At 41.5% G+C, this 7,371-nt stretch overlaps 1 non-coding gene across 1 annotated transcript; it reads left to right on the forward strand.

The window, feature by feature from the left end:
• The first annotated feature begins 475 nt into the window (after positions 1-475).
• Positions 476-548, forward strand: Trnat-ggu (transfer RNA threonine (anticodon GGU)). Its single transcript has one exon. It is a non-coding gene; the product is annotated as a tRNA-Thr (tRNA).
• The last annotated feature ends 6,823 nt before the right edge of the window (positions 549-7,371 follow it).

Raw genomic sequence — 7,371 nt, forward strand, 5'->3', positions numbered from 1 at the left:
ACGTCCATGAGCACAGCACTGCACCAAAACTGTCCGTAGTGTGGTAATCAAAAAACAAAAACAAAAGCACAACAAAAAAAATTTTAAGTGAAAAAAAAGGACAGAAAGATAGAAGAAAAAAAATGAGAAAAAGAAAGAAAAGAGAGTAAGACAAAAAGAAAGAAAGAAAGAAAGGAAGAAAAAATTCCTCTCCTAATTCCTCTCAGTTAAAAACAATCGATTTTTGAGGCCGCGTTCCACGAAGCTTGTTTTGCACTTAATTTCTCTTCAAAGCTTGTTAACGTAATTTTAATCAGCTTTGTAAATTTAAGCGGATGTTACGAATGATTACTCCGAATATTTGTAATAAGGTCAGTCGTATGTCGTGCAGTTATGTTATCGTTCGATTTTGCACGTCTGATACCTTCTAGTGAAATGGGCAGGATTTTATTTCGCAGGCAAACATGTCTGGTCACTGTTAGTGCTTGACTGGGGGGCCCGGGTAGCTCAGGTGGTAGAGCATTGGACTGGTGATCGAGAGGTCGCAGGTTCGAATCCGGGCCGGGACGGACACGGGTCAACTTTATGTGCAGACCCAGAGACGGTATGCATCTCCCACCCCCGTGTCACCACAGTGGCACGTAAAAGACCTCGGTCATTCTGCCATAAGTGCAGATGGCTGATACCACCTAAACACGCATACACTTGTGTATCTCATCTAAAGTCGGGTTAAAACCCGGAAACATGCCCCTAATGGCTTTGCCGTGAGGGCGTAAAACTTGAATTTCTCTAGTGCTTGACTGACTGATGTCAAAGGGATAAATCGATTGAATTTCTTCTTCTTCTTCAGCGTTACAGAAATTCTGGTGACGTGTGAGCTCGTTTGCCCATTTGGGTTCCCCACACTATACTCTGAGAGCATAGTCAGCTTCACTCCGCTTTCGTTGGGTGGACATGCTGGGTATTTTCGTGTTTCCATAACCCACCGAACTCCGACATGGATTACAGGATCTTTTCCGTGCGGACTTGGTCTTGTGCTTGCGTGTACACACGAAGGGGGTTAAGTCACTAGCAGGTCTGCACATAAGTTGACCTGGGAGATCGGAAAAATCTCTACTCTTAACCCACCAGGCGGCAGCGACCGGGATTCGAACTCACGACCTCCCGATTAGGAGGCCGACGTCTTACCACTGCGCCACTTCGCCCGTCGATTGAATTTAATAACATGCTTATTATCTAAACAAAAAGAGGTAACCAGATACTTTCTTTATCAATATTTCGGCAGCGACAAACAGCCTTCTTCAGGATGGTACGATGAAATGTACGGACATGTTTATTATCTTCAGGAATGTTTCACATATTTTCCATGCAATTCGTGTTTACATATGATTTATGTTAAATTGGTTTTATGTGCGTTGTATGATTTTTACTTAAATGTTGGTTTGTTGTTATTCTATTCTTCGGTCTTCCTATCATGTTTACAGAAGATGTTATTATAGAGCACATAATTATTCTGTGGTTCGCGCTCTATTGTAATAGTTTTATTTTTTGCCTTGCAAAAAATGATTGTCTATATCTGTTCAGAGGCTCATGAGTATAATTAAAAATCACGTGTTTTTTTCGTTTACTTATTATGATTGATAAATCAAATTTAATCCGAATTTGTTTTTACTAAATTTCTGAGGCAAGATAAGAGTACCTTTGGCAATCTGCATGTTTGCGTTTTGAATAATAATGTATATACTTTGCCCAACAATTTATTCCGAGATTCTAAAGTGACTGAAAAGAAATAATGAAGGATAAACAGAATAATTGTGGAACGCTGTGATCGTCTTGATACATTATATTTTTGCTTATCGTAGTTTTTTGCGATTTTATAATGTTATCTTATTTTTTAAATAAAAATACAGTTACATCTGTACAAGAAGGCTTATTCCGTTCAAAGTGTTGGCGTTTGCTTTGAAAGTTATCTCTGCGGCAATATTTTTCCATCTTTTATTTCTACCACTTCAAATTAATGAAACACAAGATAAGCAGTAGGGCTAATTTGGTGTTTCATGTAAAGATAATTAGAGTGAATAGACATTTAAGAGAAATGTAAGGCAAATTTTAAAGAAGATCAAAATACGAAATAACATGCATTAATGACAGGTTGGCTCAGTTTTATGGACTCGGAGGCTTGAAAACTGTCAGAAAAGTAAAACATTCCAAAAACAGAGAGACTGCTTACGTTCCAAAATTTAACAAAAAAACAAGAATGGTAGCTTGTCATTGGAACGTTTAATGTATGACAAAACAAAATGTGACATTCCCTGTACTCCGACAAAGTGCTTTTGTTAAGTGGACAGACAGACAAAACACTCAAGATACAGAAAATAAACTTACCTTAGCAAGAAATGTAGGACAGTTTTGTAGAAAAGTAAAGGTTGGACTCAAGGCTGAACAGATTGCTGTAATGCAGATTTCATTTTTTTGGTCTGCATTTCCAAGCCATGAAACGAATTGCAACTGAGGGGATCCTATTCTGCTTTAGGGGTTTAAGAGTAGCCTTCTCCAAAGAAAGTGCCGACTTCCGGTTACGAAATGTTACCCATAAATTAAATCTGCGTTATTGTGATCAGTTCCGCTGCTTTGGTCCAAAGGAGGGGATGTTTTTGTACATTTCAGTCCATAAAACTGGGTCAAGCTATGTTAAACTAAATGAATACCCGCTTCGCCGCGAACGGCTTCGCCGGGAAGAAGTCGAGCCGAATACCCGGCTGCGCCGGGGACCCGGCTTCGCACGAAGGAAGGGAGATAAACGCGCAAAACACTGGAGAAGAGTAAAAATAGTATAACGGGAATATGGATTGAGCGTTGTCGACGGTGACCTTCTAAAAATAGAAACGGGAATATGGATTGACGCCACACGAAGGAAGGGAGATAAACGCTGAAAACACTGGAGGAGATAAGGAAGAGTTACTGGGAATGGATCCAGAGAAAAACCAAAATCGGTTCAGCGCTGCGCGCTGAGAGCACGTGTTGAAATATCTCATCGAGCAGGTTGTGTCCGGGGTGTAGCAGATATGGACACCAAATTTGAAACAGATCCATCGAGAACCTTGGGCGTGCATCGCGGACACACACACACATACACACACACACACACACACACACACACACACACACACACACACACACACACACACACACACACACACACAGACAGACAGACAGACAGACACAAGTCGTATATATATATAGATAGATAGATGCATTCGATTCAAATGCCATTCCATGATCTCACTCTTTGGGTTATGCCCCTTATCATCCTTCAGTATCATGGCCAATTGTCGTCTGGTAAGGTACAAGCTTGGGATGTGAAGTTAGCACAGACCGATAACTCCTGCTTTTAGACCCGACATCGGCCGAGGACCTAAGGTTTCATGAGAGAAATATTATAGCAGGAAAATGTTTATGGGCGTTTTCTCGCTTACTGCGCGCAGTCTCTCCTGCTGGGCGAAAGTCATGATATGACTCTCCATTCAACTGGCATCCAGTGCAAAAAGACACCGCATCTCTCTCTCTGTCTCTGTCTCTGTCTCTCTGTCTCTCTGTCTCTCTCCCCCCTCTCTCTCTCTCTCCTCTCTCTCTCTCTCTCCTCTCTCTCTCTCTCTCTCTCTCTCTCTCTCTCTCCTCTCTCTCTCTATGTCACTGTTTCTCTCACTCTCTCTGTGTCTGTCTTTGTCTATCTGTCTGTCTGTCTCTCTCTCCCTCTCTTTGTTTTTTTCGGTCTCTGTATTTGTCTCTTTCTGTCTCTCTCTCTCGTTCTCGCTCTCTAAATTTGCTTTATTGTGTGTTTGTGCGTCCCAAAGGATAGATTGTAAGAAAATGCCTAGCTTTAAATCTTAATCCTTGTAAAATAAAGTTCAGTTCAGTTCAGCGCTCTCTCTCTCTCTCTCTCTCTCTCTCTCTCTCTCTCTCTCTCTCTCTCTCTCTCTCGCTCTCTCTCTCTCTCTCTCTCTCTCCAAATAATTACTTCTCGAATCAAGAGTCAGGCAAGCGCTCTTGGGGTGAAGTCTTCTACCTGAGATCTGATCCATCCAGGGCCATGTTGACAGGAACGCTTGTGGCGCCCCCCTAACGGGAGACTGATGAGTTGCGTCCCTTTACATCACCGCCGTGAGTGCAGCTGACCCTGGCTTACCTCCCTCACCCCTCACCTGAGTGAAGTGGATAGCCTCCCCTCGTGAAGGTGAAATTACCTCCCTTGCCTGGCGTGTCCAGAAGATCGTCAGAAATGATGCATCAAAGAGAGACTTGTAGGTCCTAGGTGCTGCTTTTATGGCTTGTAAATCAGCTAGCAGAAATGTTCTAGATGTTTGCTTTTACAGTTTCTAATTCGGCTTGTGTGTCAGTGTGTGTGTGTGTGTGTGTGTGTGTGTGTGTGTGTGTGTGTGTGTGTGTGTGTGTTTAAAATATAGAAACACGTCCCGTATTAAGTGTGATTGTTTTATTAGTGCGCGCGCGTGCCTGGATGCCAGCGTGCGTGTGAAAGAATCATGACCTCTCTGGAAAGTGATAGATGTGCTTTTTTCCGCTCAATCTTTGAATAAGTTTGATTACAGTTTCATGCTTTTGCACCGACATTTTTGATTAACGCTGAAATATTTACTGCTAATTAGTGAATTAGGAAGATGGGCGAAAAGTTCAGCGGGAGAAGGGTTTGAAAGGTCGCTGGAAGGCTCGAGGAGAAGGGAAGTCACACGTGCGGTTCATATTCAAACAGTGTAGACGGTATAAGTGTTGCTGAAATGAACGACTCAGCTTCGACCAGGCATGTTCTCTAGCGGTGCAGTCGGCACTATGCCAAACTTTATTTCAAACCGCCAAAAACTTTCCTGTTATTTCGGCCGAATTGCCAAAATTATGTTATAGTGGGGGAAAGGTAGCGCCATGCATTGCCTAAAATGTCCTGAAACTTTCTTTGGTGATTACGGCAATTTTACCGAAAAAATTCCCAAATCCTAGAAATGTCCCTGGTCGATGCATCGCAGGTTTGGACAAACTTCTACATGCTGGTGGATTTTTCTTTAAAAAGGGGTTCAAGTGTATAAGCTTACATGCCCGCTCCCCCCCCCCCCCCAACAAAAAAACAAGAACAAAAAAGCAAACACACACACACACACACACGCACACGCTAGCACGCACACACACACACACACACACACACACACACACACACACACACACACACACACACACACACACACACACACGCACACACGCAAGCACACACACACTATGGAAAGCCGTTTGGCTCATAACCATTACACGTGTAATAAATCATAAATACACGTGTAATAAATGATTTATACACGTGTATTTATTTCTTATTGCACGTGTAATTTATCTTTCTTCTTATGCTATGGAATAGCATAATGATTAAATACACGTGTAATAAATATTTCATACACGTGTAAGAAATGATTAAATACACGTGTAATAAATATTTCATGCACGTGTAAGAAATGTTTATCACGCGTGTATTTAATCATTTCGTACACGTGTAGGACATTTTTATTACACGTGTATTAATCATTAATTACACGTGTATTAATTATTTATTACACGTGTACTAATCATTTTTTACACGTGTAATGGTTATGAGCCAAACGGCTTTCCATACCACACACACACACACACACGTGTGTATTTGACGTCTAGCCAGAAGAAGGCGATGCTTGATGCTGTCAGAGACTATAGAGTGTATACTCTACAGTCTCTGATGCTGTCACGGTTTCGCCCCTGACAGGTCTGTCATCATGATGTCATAACTACAGTGTCATTTTCTTGTTATTCCTGTTCGCCAGTCAAAACTGCCCTAAATGTTTCTGTGCATGGCGTCGCGCAAAAGACACTGAGGGCTTTGTGTGTGTGTGTGTGTGTGTGTGTGTGTGTGTGTGTGTGTGTGTGTGTGTGTGTGTGTGTGTGTGTGTGTGTGTGTGTGAGTAACTGTCTTCTTTTTGATCGACGTGTCATTTGAAGAGTCGTTTTTAAATAGACAGTACATGTTGGCTTATTCGTGTGCATCTAATCATAGAAGTTGAAAAAAAAATGAAAAAAAAGCATTTGAAGCGAGGTGTTGAATGAAATCATTCAAATTAACGAAACTGTTACAGTGGTGAGTGAAAAATAAGACATTTGACGGTATGGTAGTGTGAGATGTTCAGTTGTGCATTTTTCACAGGGATATTGTTTGACGTCGGAAGCTGTTGAAACGCCGAAATGCATTTCAAATTGCCGAAAACTTACCGTCATTTCGGCAAAGCCGCCAAACTTGTTGTCGATGGGAGAAAGGTGACGCCGAAAACTTCGGAAAATTGCCGAAACGTTTATGGCCATTTCAGAAAATTAGTCAAAAATTAAATCCCAGCAACATCTTTGTGAAAACAAAAATCTGTGATACAAACGGCGGGATTTGAATTCAGAACACCTTCATAAAACAGCCTTGAAACCTTGTCCACAAAAAAGGGATAAATAAACAGGGAATACATAAAAATTAATCTTGTTTAATTTTTTTTTTAAATTAGAGCACATGCTGATATGCCTCTTCGCGTTCCTGTTACACTGCGTCTATTGTCAAGGGCCGCAGCACGCCACAAAAGTCACACTCCGCCACGATAACGAGTCCCAAATTATGGCGCCGACCTTTGCAGGGGGTCAAAGACTATAAAGGTCGACAAGTGCAGACTGTCGTCGCGTTCACGCAGTGGCGACAAAGCGAGCGTTTAAAAAAGACTACCGGGCCAGCTTGGCTTCACACCGCCTGGTATTATTCACTGCGCACAGTGGAATTATTATTATGATTATTGTTATTGAAATAGCCGCCCCACTCAGTGGCTGGTTTTGATTTATGTTCCCTGTGGAACGGTACACACTGTGAGGAACAACACGCACGCGTGGTGGCAGATCTCTTCAAGGATACGAAAATCAACAGTTTCAGATCGTATTAGAATGTTGAACTGTAGATTATTATTGTATCCGCTTGATAACGTTAACATAAATTTCAGAATATTTTCATAATGTCAAAATCTCGTCGTGTTTATTGAACCACATTGATGTTCAAATGAATTTATGTTTTTTTGCAAAAAAACAGCAAATATTAATTTTAGGAGGGGGTATGCTTATGCCAGTCCTTTCGTCCCATTGCAATATACATGTATAGCTCAAGTTTTGTTTTACCCAAATCATGCCAAAGTCACTTCGCCCCGTTTTATAGCATCGTCATAAAGAAGTTGTTTCTCAGCTTCCCAGACGATTTCTTGACATAATGTCCATTTTCCACTTGATAGAAAACCAGAGAAGGCGACGATTTTTCTATTTCTGCTCTTACCTATAGGGCTGGAGATT

This window comes from Littorina saxatilis, linkage group LG12 (assembly GCF_037325665.1).
Source record: "Littorina saxatilis isolate snail1 linkage group LG12, US_GU_Lsax_2.0, whole genome shotgun sequence".
Lineage (NCBI taxonomy): Eukaryota > Metazoa > Mollusca > Gastropoda > Littorinimorpha > Littorinidae > Littorina > Littorina saxatilis.